A 14,245-nucleotide genomic window follows, 5' to 3' on the forward strand; every position below is an offset into this window, starting at 1 on the left:
CCAGAGGGGAAGAAACGGAGGCGGGGGAAATGGACCGACCTTTTCGTTCCACGTGGATTGCTCCAGGTTTGCGTGCTGTTAACCTTCTGAAATGAAGGGAAGGGACGCTCCCGGAATCTCTTTCCTTTTTTGCATTGCAGAGAGATCAATCAGCAGGTGAGGCGGAAAAGGCAATGCCTTAATTTGCCCTATTCCTCATCATCACGTACACTCTCCCCGGAATAATTTTCTCCCCTGTTTAACACCAGGTGGATCTTCAAGTCGCCCGGGCAGGCCCGGCGTAATTGAAGTTAATGGGGTGGAGGCAGGACACATGGCTCCAGTTACGAGAAAACCCGGTTTGAGAGAAGCAAATCAATTACCGACTAATTATTCAGCTTTCCTCTCCTTGCTTTCCCTGAGCCTATTTCATGTGTTGCCCCAACGTCATCTTCCTTTTTTCTTCCTTCCTTTTTTAATCTTAAAGAGAGAGAGAGAGAGAGACCTCCACAATTAGTTAACCCCATGGGAAAAAGAGCTCAGTGTTATTTATTAATATTGCAAAATGCTCAGCAGCTACAACCTTGGGGGAAAATAATAAGAGCAACAACAATAATAACTGTAAGAGAGCCTTGGCAGCCGAAGCATTTATTAGACCGAGGATTAATTAATTAGAATCCATTATTCAATAAATTATCTTTGGTTTGCTGCCTTGTGGTGCACCATCCGCCTCCTTTGTGTAATCTTTCTTTGGAACAGCCAAGCATTTCCTTTTACCCATGCGGGGTGCCAGCGCCAGGGGGTCAGCATGGTTGGGCATCCGCAAAGACCCGCACCCTTGCAAAGAGGGCCCTGATATCCTCCAGATATTGGTGGGCCACTTTGCAAGGAGCTGTCCAAGGTGCTGAACCTAGTTTTGGGGTTGGGTTCAGCACCTTGGACTGCCCAGTGGTGCAGGCCATTAATGTCATCCAAGGAAAGGAACCTCTCGTGCAAGCACTGAGTCATTACTGACTCTTGGAGGGACGCCAGCTTTCGCTGACGTTTTCTTGGCAGGCCTTATAGCGGGGTGGTTTGCCGTTGCCTTCCCCGGCTGTTATTCCCTTTCCCCCAGCTAACTGGGTACTCATTTTACCGACCTCGGGAGGATGGAAGGCTGAGTCGACCCGAGCCGGCTGCCTGAAACCAGCTTCCGCTGGGATCGAACTCAGGCCGTGGGGAGAGTTTCAGCTGCAGAAACTGCTGCTTTACCGCTCTGCGCCACACGAGGCTCTAATGTCATCCAAGGAAACGTCTATTCACGGGCAGGGCCTTGCTCACCAGTATACCCTTACTCACGAGGAGCCCCTCTTCCTCAGGCAGGCACTACTGCATCTGACAGTTGATTGAGCTTTGAGCTTTTGACGCTTGCCCTCCTTAGGGGCTAGGTGGCCACTCGGCATCTGCCTCTGAGTCCCAGAGGGGGCTACTTCTGTTATGAGGGGCAGGATCGATGGCCGTCTCCCCATAGGGCCCAAGATCCCACCCCCAAGGTGCCCAGACACGGACCGCTCCCCAGGCACGGGCAGCTACCGTTTGTTGCTTGGCTTCAGAAACTCTGAGTCATCCTCCGAAGAGTCGTCTTTGAGAGGGGTCAGGGGAACCACAATCCATCCTCTCGAGAAGGATCTGGTATAGAAGCATCTTCTTTTGCCAAATGCCAACGACACTTTGTCAATATATCGGGTGGCAGATGGCCAAGGGTTTGTTGCTCTCGTCCCGGGGAGATTTTGTGCCTTTCCGCTGCAGCGTTGTGCCCAGCCTTTGAGCACATAATACAATTTCATCGATACAGTGGGGAAGTGATGTATGTTGAAGCACTGAATATAAAGAGACTCCTGTGAGAGCCAAAATTGAATGGGGCCGATGAACACCATTTCAGGCTGGTATGGCGTTCCAAGAGGAAGGCTGGGGGGAACTTTCCCCACATTACTTTGCAAAGATTTATCCTGCTGTGTCATTTCACAGACGCGCCTTTATCCTTGCCGCTGCCCCCTGCCCCACAATCCATTGCACGGGAAGTTTATTTGTAAAGGTCCTTTCAAAATGAAGACAGCAACGTAAACAACTAGGCTACCTGTTGAACACGTATTTGTTTTAAAATGAACCGGAGCAAGCCCATGGCCACTGGCTTCACATCTAGCAAACCTGGGCATTGGAATTCATAAAAAGATATGAGATGCTTTTCCTTGCAGTTCAAGTAGACCCTCCTGGCTCATAATTTGCATTTCCCTGTGAATAAAATTTCAGCACGCCGACAAGGCCCATGGTGACAATATGTAAGGGCTTTCATACGGTGGGTTAGGCCCGATGTTCAGCCTGTTAGAGTAGACCCATTGAAATGGATGTAACTTAACTGTGTGGCTTTCTGGAGAATCCCAGAGGCTCAGATTGGGACTCCCAAATTTGTCCCATGGGCCAAATTTCTGCATGGATCTTCATATGGATAAAATCAATCTTTTCTGAAACAAAGACCGTCCACTCTTTCTTTCTGGGTGATGTACATGTGTATCTTGAAAGGCATTTCCTTTGGCAAGGGATTCCCTAGTTCAGCCACCTATGAACTGCCAAAAAAACCCAGGAAACATGGAGTCAAAAGACAGGCTCAAAGAGAACATTGGCTTGCATGATAGTTGCATGTGCTAATTTATGTGTACAGATTCAAATATAAAAATAGTTATAATAATATATAATTACATATATTTGTTGTTTATTTGTTCAGTCGCTTCCGACTCTTCGTGACTTCATGGACCAGCCCACGCCAGAGCTTTCTGTCGGCTGTCGCCACCCCTAGCTCCCCCAAGGTCAAGTCTGTCCCCTCCAGAATATCCTCCATCCATCTTGCCCTTGGTCGGCCCCTCTTCCTTTTGCCTTCCACTTTCCCTAGCATCAGCCTCTTCTCCAGGGTATCCTGTCTTCTCATGATGTGGCCAAAGTACTTCATTTTTGCCTTTAATACCATTCCCTCAAGTGAGCAGTCTGGCTTTATTTCCTGGAGCATGGACTGGTTTGATCTTCTTGCAGTCCAAGGCACTCTCCGAATTTTCCTCCAACACCACAGTTCAAAAGCATCTATCTTCCTTCGCTCAGCTTTCCTTAATAGTGCAGAAGGGTGTGTCAAGGAGATCCATGTGCCTGGCAGGTAAGTTTGCTGTCCAGGTGCTAACTGTCAGTGGATAATAGTTCTTATAGTCCTTTATCTGTAAGCTGGAATTGAACAGAGCAACCCTTCAAATAGAGGGCTGTCTTCTAAGGGAGGATGCCTGGCCACCCTAACTCTCTCCCATGGCTCTTTTAAGAAGGGGTTTGCTGTTGGCAGATTTTATAACTAGCGCTGTGCAGGGACCTGCTGACCCGCTTTGGAAGCCTATTCAAAGCTTCCAAATGGGCCCCAATTTGCCTTGGCCCACTTCTGACTCAATACATTTTGGATCCAGATCTGAAGTGAGATCCGGACATCTGAAGTGGGTGGAAATGGCCCTTTCCAACCATGGTAGATCTAGGATCATTGAGAGACCCATGTTCCTTAAACCTGGTAGCTGTCGTGCAGGACAGGTCACTGCCAAGTGAGAGCGGATCAGTCAGGTAGGTTCTGGTGGCCCGGCGGGTGGGCAGGGGGAATCATTGGATCAGGCCAAAGCACTCGGAAGTGCTTCGGACCCAATCCAACCCATTCCAGACCGCTTCAGGCCCAATCTGAAGTGTTCCAAATTGCCCTGCTTCGGTTTGGGATTCGAGCCAGGAACCAGAGCCATGCACAGTCTTATAGTCTTTCCATTATTTATGGAAAAATAATAAAGACACATCATATGGCTCAGGATGGAAATACCTGATGGAGCACCTCTCCCAACCTGAACCTGCCTCGACACTACGACCACCATCTGACCTTCCTCCTGTTGGAAAGTCTGGTGTGACTTATAGCAGAGTTGCCTTATATAGAGAGAGTGTGGCATATATGCTAAAGCCAGTTTAGAAGAAGTTCAAGTCAACTTAGGAGCTGCAGGACTTTTTTTCAGTCTAATAGGGTTGTGCCCTTACTTTATTAGTGCTCTCATACACATCATCAGAGTAGGCTGTCTAACACTATTTTACTTATAAACACTCCCTAATGTTGGGTGCATGAGTTTAAGTCAGTGAAGGCATGAGATATGGTTACTTGCTTCCTGGAGGGAGAGAGCACATGCTTCTTGTCGCAGAGGCAGAGGAGGAAGAAGGAAGAGGAGGGGGGAAGTGATCAGACAACAGAGGGGATAAACTAGACAAACAGCTGATGCAACACATTCTCTACCGCTCCCAAGTGTCTTGGAGCATGTGGAGTGCTTCCTATTATCCATCGCCTCCAAGTGAGGTTCAGAGTATGGCAAAAAGGGAGAGGGCCTTCTCAGTGGTAGCTCCCCAATTAAGAAATGATCTCTCCAGTGAAGCCCACCTGGAGCCAACATTGTCGGCATTCCAGCACCAGGTTGAGACTGTCCTCCACCCCTAGGTATTTGATGGCATACGACTGGCCATTGATCAAGTCCAGTATCTCAGTGTAAATGAGTTTTAGCTGCTTTAAAATGCTTTTACATTTCGTATTGTTCGAGATTTTATATTATGTTTTTGTTTTTTTAATATCTTGTATTTGTGGCTTGCAATGTTGGTGAACTGTCGAGAGAGCTTCAGCTGTTGGGCGATATAGAAATGTAATGAAACAGATAAATAAACTCCGCTTCCTGGTTAATTGGAGGACGCTTTGATTAGCAGCACCATCCTGTGCATCATTACACCAAAGTAAATCCCAGTGTGTGCAGTGGGATCTATTCCAGGGATTGCACCCTAACAGAGTTTTTTTTTTTAAAAAAAAAGTCCATTAATTTAATGGATTAAATGTTGCAGTCCTGCTAATGTGCAAAATGAGAATATCCACCCACCTCACAGGACTTTCTAGGATAACTGTAAAAAGGGTCTGAAAGCCAGGTTATGGTATATAAAAGTGTACTAATAAGGAACCTTATATTTCTGAGTCAGATAAACTCCATTCTCCATCCCTGATAAAGGCAGTTTTTGCTAGCTTTTCTAGCTCAGAGCACCCAAATACAATGACTTCTCTCTCTGTCTCTCATATTTTTTTTAGAAAAACCCTTGGCAGTCTTTGCTTGCAACACCAGTGAAATTATTATTTTTTGCTTCATGCATTGCCAGTTTTGTCAAAACCTTTTTTGCAGAGTGCATCATGTCAGTGTGGAGTTAATCACGAACCAAGAGCTGACAGAGGGCCGTGTTCTTCTAAGCACATGTTGCACACAGCAAGCAGGGGCACAGGTGGTGATGGGCGGCGGGAATTTTTATTCGCCTTTCCCCGGGAGCGAAGTGTCAGATGAAAAACGGACTTTCTCCTGGGACTGGGAGGAAAGAGCTCCTTTCAAGCTCCTGTTCCCCAGGGACTCATTAAAGGGACATCAATTATGTGGAGAGCAAACACTTCTGTGGCAAAGCCGTCAGAATCCTGCCTCTTCAACCAGAGCCTTGAGCAACAGCCCTGCTTCTGCAAGGAGTTTCCGGATCGCAAGAAGAGTGGGACAAGTTGAACTGGAAAAGAGAGTTCTATGCTGCGGAGGCTGGCGACTCCGAAGTCAGTGGGGCTGTGAATCCACTCTGGGTTTCAGTCAGAACCAGTTAGAACACTAAAGGAGCTGTCCAAGGGTTCAGCAAAATGGGTTCGACATCTTGGAGAGCTCCTTTAAAGCTCTGAGAGGCTCTCATTGAAAGCCAGAGTGGATCCACTGCCCCACTGACATCGGAGTCACCAGCCTCCGCTGGCTCTATGGTGAGCCCATCACAAGTGTTACCTGGTGGGTGCATGCGCGTGCTCATCATTGCGCAAGAGTGACTGCATCCCATATGGAGCATGTTTTAGCCTGATGCGCTTCCTGCCAGTAACTAAGCTTTAGCCAGAGGTATTTCAACCTTTTTAGATAGGGGGGAAACAGCACAAAAGCCATGAAACCAACAAATGATATGGGGTTGGGGGTAAAAGGGGAGGGGCAAGAGAAGGGTTACGTCTTTCCAGGGACCCCCAGAAGACTGAGTTTTGTCCCAGAGCCTGTGGTTCTTTACCCCTGATCTAAGGTGATGTACAAAGTCTTTGGGATCATGGCAAGTGAGGAAAGGGTTAACCCCCTTACCCATAAGCCACAGCCCTAATAAAAATTGGGCTGGCTATTAACAATTTTTTAAAAAAACACCTCCAAAGGCACAATGCAAAGTGACACATTTAGCATCACGTCTACTTGGGTCTGAAGTAGCGAAGTCCATTAGGATTGTGCACCGTCTCGGACCGAATCCCTGAATCTGAGCCGAAGCGGACTGAGGCTGAAGCAGATTGGTACCGAAGCCTCAGAGCGCCTCGGGCCAGTTCGGAGCAGTGCTGGGATGCTCCCCTCCATCTACCCGCCCACCCAGGAAAGCCAGCACAAGGCTGGCCATGAGTCCAGGGTCATTCCTCTTTATGGCCGCCATAGTTTGCATAATAGATATAGTAAAAACAGAGAGCCAATGTGATCTTAACTTTAAATTGCAGCTTGGTTCTCTAGGAGGAGGATGCAATTTGCAGATAACTTCTGGCAGCGGCAGCAGCTCTGGGCACATTTTGCATGATTCTCCCCCCTCCCTATCTATAGAAGGTTGCACAAATTCTGGCTGCGATGTGTGCAAATTAAGCAATTAATCAAATTGTGCCAATGGTTTGTGCAACTTTCCATTGAGGAGGAGGAGAAGGAGGAGAAGAAGAAGAAGAGGAGGAGGAGGAGGTTCTGCCTCTGACACACAGTGGCTTTGGGATGGGAATGGTGGATTGCTGTGAAGGGATTCCTAGAAGGAAGGTGGGAAGATGAATGCATGAAAAAAAATGAATGGTTTATCTGTCTCGAAGAGGTCCCATCCGAAATTCCATCAACTAATCATGCCAGTAGCCTAAGTAAATAAAGGAAGTGAGAATATGGCCTCACCCAGCAGGGCTTGCCAGCTAGGGATGATGGGAGCTGTAGTCCAGCACATCTAGAGGGCACCATGTCAGGGAAGGCTGATGTTTCTGTTTGAGCTACATAATGATCGGCACTCAGACAAGGAGTTTGTTGTTAGCAGGACGGGAGGGTTATTCCAGCTTCCAGCTTGGCTGCTTCTTCCATGGCTCCTTCAGCCACCCTGCAGGCGGGTTCTCCCCTTCTCTTCAGCTGCTTCCTCCTTGCAACTAGAAACCACAGCTCTCCTTCCCCTCTCGTCTTGCGCAGGCTTGGCACCGGCGGTGCCACCCTTGCGGCTCGCCAAACCTCCGAAACGCTGACTCGCAGGGACAGATGCGGCTGCGAGGGGAGGGTGCCCTTGTCCCGGCAAACTTTCCCTGGCGCCCGGCCGCAGTGGCTCTCCTCCGGAGCCTGGCCGCGCGTCCAACTGGCAGCTTCAGACCTTGCTGCGTCATTTCTAGAGGGCGAGGGGGGAGGGAAGCAGAAGGCTCTGCATTAAAAATACATCAACGAGCAATTCCCTTTCGCCCTTTGCTCCCTACCACCACATTGCTCGGCCCTAACCGCGTTAGGAGAAGACGCCGGAGAATTCCACTTGATTCGATTACTCCACGGCGCGGAAAGCAGGACGGTCCGTCGCGCCACCTCCACGCTGGCTGGCGTCCTTCCATTTGCAGCGATCAAATGCTCTAAGGGCTCGTTACATCCGGTCCTCATATTGAACACTCTGCAGTGACCCAGCCCCGTTTTCACCTGCTAGCTGGCGTTATTTATTTATTTCACTTATTGATGCAATGAAAATTATCTTCCGAGTCACCTTTAAAAGAAGAACCCTCTGAAGGTGGCCCACAGAATAAAAATAGAGGAGACTGCGATAAATATGCAACATAGAATCATAGAATAGTAGAGTTGGAAAGGGCCTATAAGGCCATCAAGTCCAACCCCCTGCTCAATGCGGGAATCCACCTTAAAACATACCTGAAAGATGGTTGTTCAGCTGCCTCTTGAAGGCCTCGAGTGTGGGAGAGCCCACAACCTCCCTAGCTAATTGGTTCCATTGTCGTACTGCTCTAACAGTGAGGAAGTTTTTCCTGATGTCCAGCCAGAATCTGGCTTCCTGTAACTTGAGCCCGTTATTCCGGGTCCTGCACTCTGGGAGGATCGAGAAGAGATCCTGGCCCTCCTCTGTGTGACAACCTTTCAAGGCCTTGAAGAGTGCTATCATGTCTCCTCTCAATCTTCTCTTCTATAAGAGAAGAATACCATATTATAAAAACAGAGAATGCTGATAAGACCTGTGGCCCACAAGTTATAGATATCAAAAAGGGCCTTTTCTGTGATGGCCCCCACACCTCTGGAATAAATTGCCATTGGGGGGTTGCTGGGACCCATCAATGCAAGCTTTTAGGATGGCCCTGGCAACTTACTTGTTGACTCTGGCTTTGTCCTGATTTATTTATTTTGATCAGATTGTAACTGAGAGGTTTTGTCATGTGCTCTTTCTGTTGTTGTTGCTTTGGATCGTGTGCTGTTTCTCGTTACCACGTCGATTTTTATGTTGCACACTGTTGTACACTGCCAGGGAGGCCTCCTGTCCTGAAAAGTGGCCTCAAAATAAAATAAAATAAAAACAATAACAATTACTATTTAAAAAGATCAATGAGAACAAGTAGATCTTCAGAGCCTTCCTGAAAACGCTTGAGGGAAGAGGATTGCAGAGATGTGATTCACCACTAAAAAGGCTTTCTCACTGGCAGCGGGCAACTGAGAAAGGCCTCTGTGGATGACTTCAGGGTGTGGGCAAGCTGGTACAGGAGAAGGAGGTCCTTATTTCTGTGCTTTTGTGCTCAGGACTGCCGAACTTCATGTTCTGAGGTTGATATGAGGCCTAGCGAGCTACTGAAGACTGTGTGTGCTCAGAGCTCTTTCCAGGAGGATAGCAGTGACCCTGCAATTGGCTTTGCCTAGTATAAATAGTCAGAGCTTGCCCTTCTAGACGGCCTCAGGTTCTAGCTCAAGGAGGCACTTTCGCAGAGGAACAAAGGAGAATTCACTGCCTTAAGTGCCATTTTGGGGAAGGAAGGCTGGATAAAAATGAATGAAACAGATAAATGCTAATATATATGCATAAAACGCTAAGGTGACGCGTGGCAATGCATGGCACCAAGATTCTGAGCTAGGACACGCTGGAAGTTCTGAGCTATGAGAAGAACTTTGTACACTGGAGGTTCCAAGCTATAAGAAGAACTTTGTGTTGCTAAGCAACAGGATATATAAACACAGCTGGGAGCAGGGGGAGTGGCTGGGGTGGGTGGGGAGTCCAATTGACTCCCAGTCAGCCTCATGTCGGGCTTTTCTGGACACATGCGGAAAAGCAAGAAAAATATGATATTATTATTATTATTATTATTATTATTATTATTATTTATTTATATAGCACCATCAATGTACATGGTGCTGTACGGAGTAAAACAGTAAATAGCAAGACCCTGCCGCATAGGCTTACAATCTAATACTGAGCAATAAAGTACTAGCACACAGATGGCCTGTGTTTAGAAATAATTATGACCGTTTAAATAATTATGATTGTCTGCTATTCAGTCGGCTGCCAACCATCAATGGTCAACTTCAAAGCCCCCGTCTCCTCTCCTTTCTTAGGGTTCTTTCTTTTTCAGCCAGGCTTGGCCTGGACAGCCTTTCAAACAGAGGATACTTTCAAAATAGAGGACTGTCCTCTGTTAAGTAGGCTGCATGGACACCCTAGCCTTTGGGCCCATTTTGACTTTTAGCTCCCATTTCCAGCTGTCATACTTTACAACACTAAATCCACGGCAGTCCAGAGAGGAGGCCAGGTGGCTGGCCGGTGCACATGAAGGCCTCAGGTAAGTCCTGCAGGTCAGCAGGAGGGGGAACAGTGGCTGGAAGCGATCGGGGGAGTCCAATGGACTCCCAGACAGCCTTGCGCCTGGCTTTCCACCCCTGCTATGGCTTCGGAGTCAAAGCAAGGCGGCCTGGGACCAAGGTGCCCCGAATCAAATTGGGCCCAATTTGGGAGCTCCGAGTTGAATCAGGGTTAGCACAGCCCTGATGGTTACTTGCTTCTCTAAAGTGGGACAGACGGTCACCCTGAACAAAATCAGGGAGGAAGAGCCTCCTGGGATCAGGCCAATATTATATTTCTCCTGCTCTTCAGCTGGTTCTGAGATGCAAAGCGGGTTTTTGGCGGTAGACTGGTCATTGCAGAGGGAAAAGAAAACCCGCACAGAAGCTGGAGCAAATACTGGGACACTAAGCGAGTGGCTTGTTCAGACAGGGGTCTGGTGAGAATGCACAAGAGGTGGAACCGTTTCCTCCAGAGAGCCTCGGCGGCGACTCCGTGAGGGTCCGCCAGCCTCAGCCGTTCTGTTCTGGCGTTCCTTCTTAAATAATGCATCCAGATTGATTGTCCTGAAAAGTGCTGTGTGGCCGGGTCAGGTTCCGCGGGTTATCGTTTCCTGATTAGATTGATGATTCTCAAAGGTCGAATTCAGAAAGCAATTCTCCGGCAAGATTGATCCTTGGGAGGAGGGAAATTTATTTTTCTGCCCTCCAGATGGGGCCTGACAGTGAGGAACAGCAGGCCTGGAACTGCAGCAGGTGGGGCAGAAGGAGACCTGATATTCCTAACGCGTCTCATGGTTGCTGTAAAACAGCGCTCTTGCTCTGCACGCCAGCTAAAACGGCGTTTCTTTTCAAGACCAAAGTTCCTCGAATTGGAGAAGCTTTGCAGAACCTTAGCTGCAACGCAACCGAGGCAGGAATTGATTGGGAAGTCTGCAAAGAATGCAATTGATTGCTCCATCGTGAAGGAACATGTTTCTTAACAGATTCTCTTTTCATGTGTAGTGAGAAATATTAACACGAGAAAATACAATTTTTGAAATCTCTATCTCTTTTGGGAGACTCAGACGGTGAGTGCAGAACCACTGAGGAACACGAGGGGATATCAGCCTGCTCAGAGGAACCCTAGAGTTTGCAGAACAGCAGCAACCCTGAATCTCCCACCCATCAGCATCATGGGAGGACCCCAAGTTCTAGAATTATGGGAGAGGGAGAAAAATGTCTCCCTCTCCACATTCTCTACCCCATGCATAATTATGTACACCAAAATTAGGGTGTACATTTTGCACCCTAAATGACTAAATAAATAAACAAGTGGAAACTCCTGAGATTCCTATGGTCCCCGGGCCAGGGCCAGACACCTCCGCTTCCGTGAGAAGCAAGATTTTTCCTCTTCGCTCGCACGGTGAGGCGTCGACCCGCCGCGACCCTGCGCCGCTTCGCCTTCCCTGTTGAAAAAAAGAAACTGCGAGCGAGCGAAAAACAGAGGGGAAGCCAATGTTCTGTGGACGTTCAATAATTCAGAGAGTCGGCCTCTCAGGTCCCGGAGCGCTGGTCATTGCCTATTCAAAGGGGCGAGGACGGTCGAGGTAAATATATGCCCCTCCTCACAGGGGCAGATGGAGGAAGACTTCAGAGTTCAGATAATCTAGCACAAAGAGATTGTGATTGTGTGTGTGTGTGTGTGTGTGTGTGTGAAAGAGAGACAGAGCTCTTTTCCCCATCCTAGACTGTCAGCAGTTATAGTCTACTCCCCAAGTATTTACGCGTGACGCCTTTTTAAAAAGCGCTTTAAGCTCCACTCCGCCTTCAGCAGCCCTTTCAGAAATATATTGTTTTTCTGGGGGGTAGCCATTTTCGGTTTCGGGGCATGATCTGGTGTACGAGAGAGAGAGAGAGGGAGGGAGGGAGGGAGAGAGAGAGAGAGAGAGAGAGAGAGAGAGAATGCTTCCTGACCTGCAAGTACCCAGTTGGAAAATAAGAGCCAGATTCAGAAATCATTCCAGTGAAGTGGGATTTTTTTTTAAAAAAAAATAACGAGACACAAATGACCACAAGGCAGGTGCCGTTTTGACTGCAAGGAGATTCCATCCTGGCTTTTAAATACAGCCAGCCAGATGGCTGATGGAACTATCGGAGGTGCTGAACCCTGTCCCCAAAATGAGACTGGCAGCTTTGCTAACTGCTTCAGACTTCTGGCTGGTTGGAACTAAAACCCAGGATGGAATCTCCGCCCCACCAAAACCGGAGCCACCAGCCCCTCCCCTGCCCCCATCTTCCCCAGGAGCTCTTGCCCCCTTTCCATGGCCACCGTTTCCCAGTGGCTGAGCTGCAGCCTCTGACCAGCTGTGCAGCATGGTGGTGGAGGTGGGAATCAGGGAGAACAAAGGTTTAAACCTCCCTTCCTTGCAATCAGCTGATGGGAGATTATTACAATGTGTTTGTGTTAGGGTGGCCAGGTGTCTTCTGTTTCACAGGGCAGTCCTCTCTTTGAAGCGGTGCCCACTCCAATTCTGGCTTGCCCAGTTTCATACTAGAGGAGCACGATCACCAGGTGATTTCTACGGCTGCTTGCTCAGTCCGCCCTGCAAGGGTGAACTCCTGGCTGCCATTGGTTCTGATGGTTCTTTATCTTTCATTCGGAATGGGCCAGGACAGCTCTTCAAACGGAGGATGCATGTAAACAGACAACAGCCCTTGGGCAGCCCTGAAACCAGAGGACTGTCTTCTCTGAAAGAGGACGCACGACCAACCTACCTTCAGAATTCTTCATTCACAGTTTTCTGGTTACCTTTTCCAACCCTGTTACCACCTACCCCTTGGGATTGCTATTAGAGGAAGTGATAGGTTTGCTCACTTTACTGAGAATTTAGAGAGCCGGTGTGGCGTAGTGATTAAGAGCGTTGGATTGGGAGTTGGGAGATCCGGGTTCTAGCCCTGACGTAGCCATGAGCCTGACTCTCAGCCTCGCCTACCTCGCAGGGTTATTGTGAGGAAGAACATGTAATCCACCTGAGTATCCTTGCAGGAAAAAAGGTGGGATATAAAATAAACAAATGAATCAATACAAATATTTAGGGTTCTCCTAGTTCCCACTCGCTATCATTTGGGCTTGTTTGTAGCACTTCTTTTTAGAAGGCCGAAGAATGACAAGAACCAATTCTAAAGTTACATGTAGTGATTTGAAAACAGACGCCGCCTTTTCTACCTTGGAAGAGCAGAGGGAGTTATTTTTAGCCTTGCATCAGTTCTGTGCTGCTGGTTAGACCGAGAGAGAGAGAGAGAGAGAGGGATTTTTTTCCTAAGCAGAGATGAAGTAGTTCGCCTTTTAATGGAAATTTGCCTCATTTTGGATTTGCAAACCGTGACGCGAACTGAAACTTATCTTCCTTCTGTATTTGCACTTCTCTGAATTTTGCAATGGAGTTTACTAATAATAAGAATAAGAATAACATTCAGAAATGCATTATCTTAGGAAGATAGCATGCAAAAAATGTGTACATTGTGCAAAAATGCATATAAACCTGCATGTATTTAGAAGAATGTGCATAGAAGTGCTTATGTATTTTCATGCGAACTTAAAAATCAAACAAACAAGTTCTCCAAGTTCAGGATGAACCAAACTTAAGAATGGAGAAAGACTCAAAATTTGAGACAAACTGAAATTAAGAGATTGACGGATGCGTCCACCCCTTTCCCCCATGAAGGCACTTGGAGAATGTCACCATGGCTCAGAGAGGTTTTGAACCGGAGGTCCGATATGCAAGCCAAAAGTTCCAGCCCAGGGGTGGGGAACATCTGTCTGTCCAAAGGCTAAATTCAATTTCAAAGAAGCTTTCGGGGGCCGCATTCCATGGTGGCCGGAGCTGAAGGCCAAGATGGTTGGGCCAAAAATCCTCACACACACCCCCACCCAAATTCACAACCCAGCAGGTTTTAGCTATACCTCTTGCTGCCAGTTGCTAAGTCTTAGGAGATGTGTTTCAACCTTTCAGAATGGGGGGGGGGACTGCACACATGCTGGGAGACCATGAAATTATTGGCAATTAGGGAAAGAAGATGGGGCCATGGAAAGAGGGCTTGGTTTGGCCCCTGGCCCTGAGGTTCCTCACCCTTGTGGTGGAGCCAGGATGTAGTGGAAACAGAGGCCATTTCTACGCCTGCCTTTCCCCCCAGGAACATCCCGAGATCATCCCTGTGCATCCCAATGACACACAGGGGATCCCAGGAGCAGGCAGGGACGACCCCTCCATTTGCCTGGGATAATCCTTAGGTGTAGAAAGGGCCGGAGTACAGGGGAGTCAGGGTTAGAATTTTGTGATTGTTATTTTTTAAGCTGCTTG

General features: G+C 48.0%; 1 protein-coding gene across 1 annotated transcript in view; it reads left to right on the top strand.

The window, feature by feature from the left end:
* Window positions 1-14,245, top strand: part of NTNG2 (netrin G2) — an 80,460-nt gene that overhangs the window by 39,657 nt on the left and 26,558 nt on the right. The window lies entirely within an intron of this gene.

The sequence above is a fragment of the Elgaria multicarinata genome, chromosome 19, assembly GCF_023053635.1.
Source record: "Elgaria multicarinata webbii isolate HBS135686 ecotype San Diego chromosome 19, rElgMul1.1.pri, whole genome shotgun sequence".
Lineage (NCBI taxonomy): Eukaryota > Metazoa > Chordata > Lepidosauria > Squamata > Anguidae > Elgaria > Elgaria multicarinata.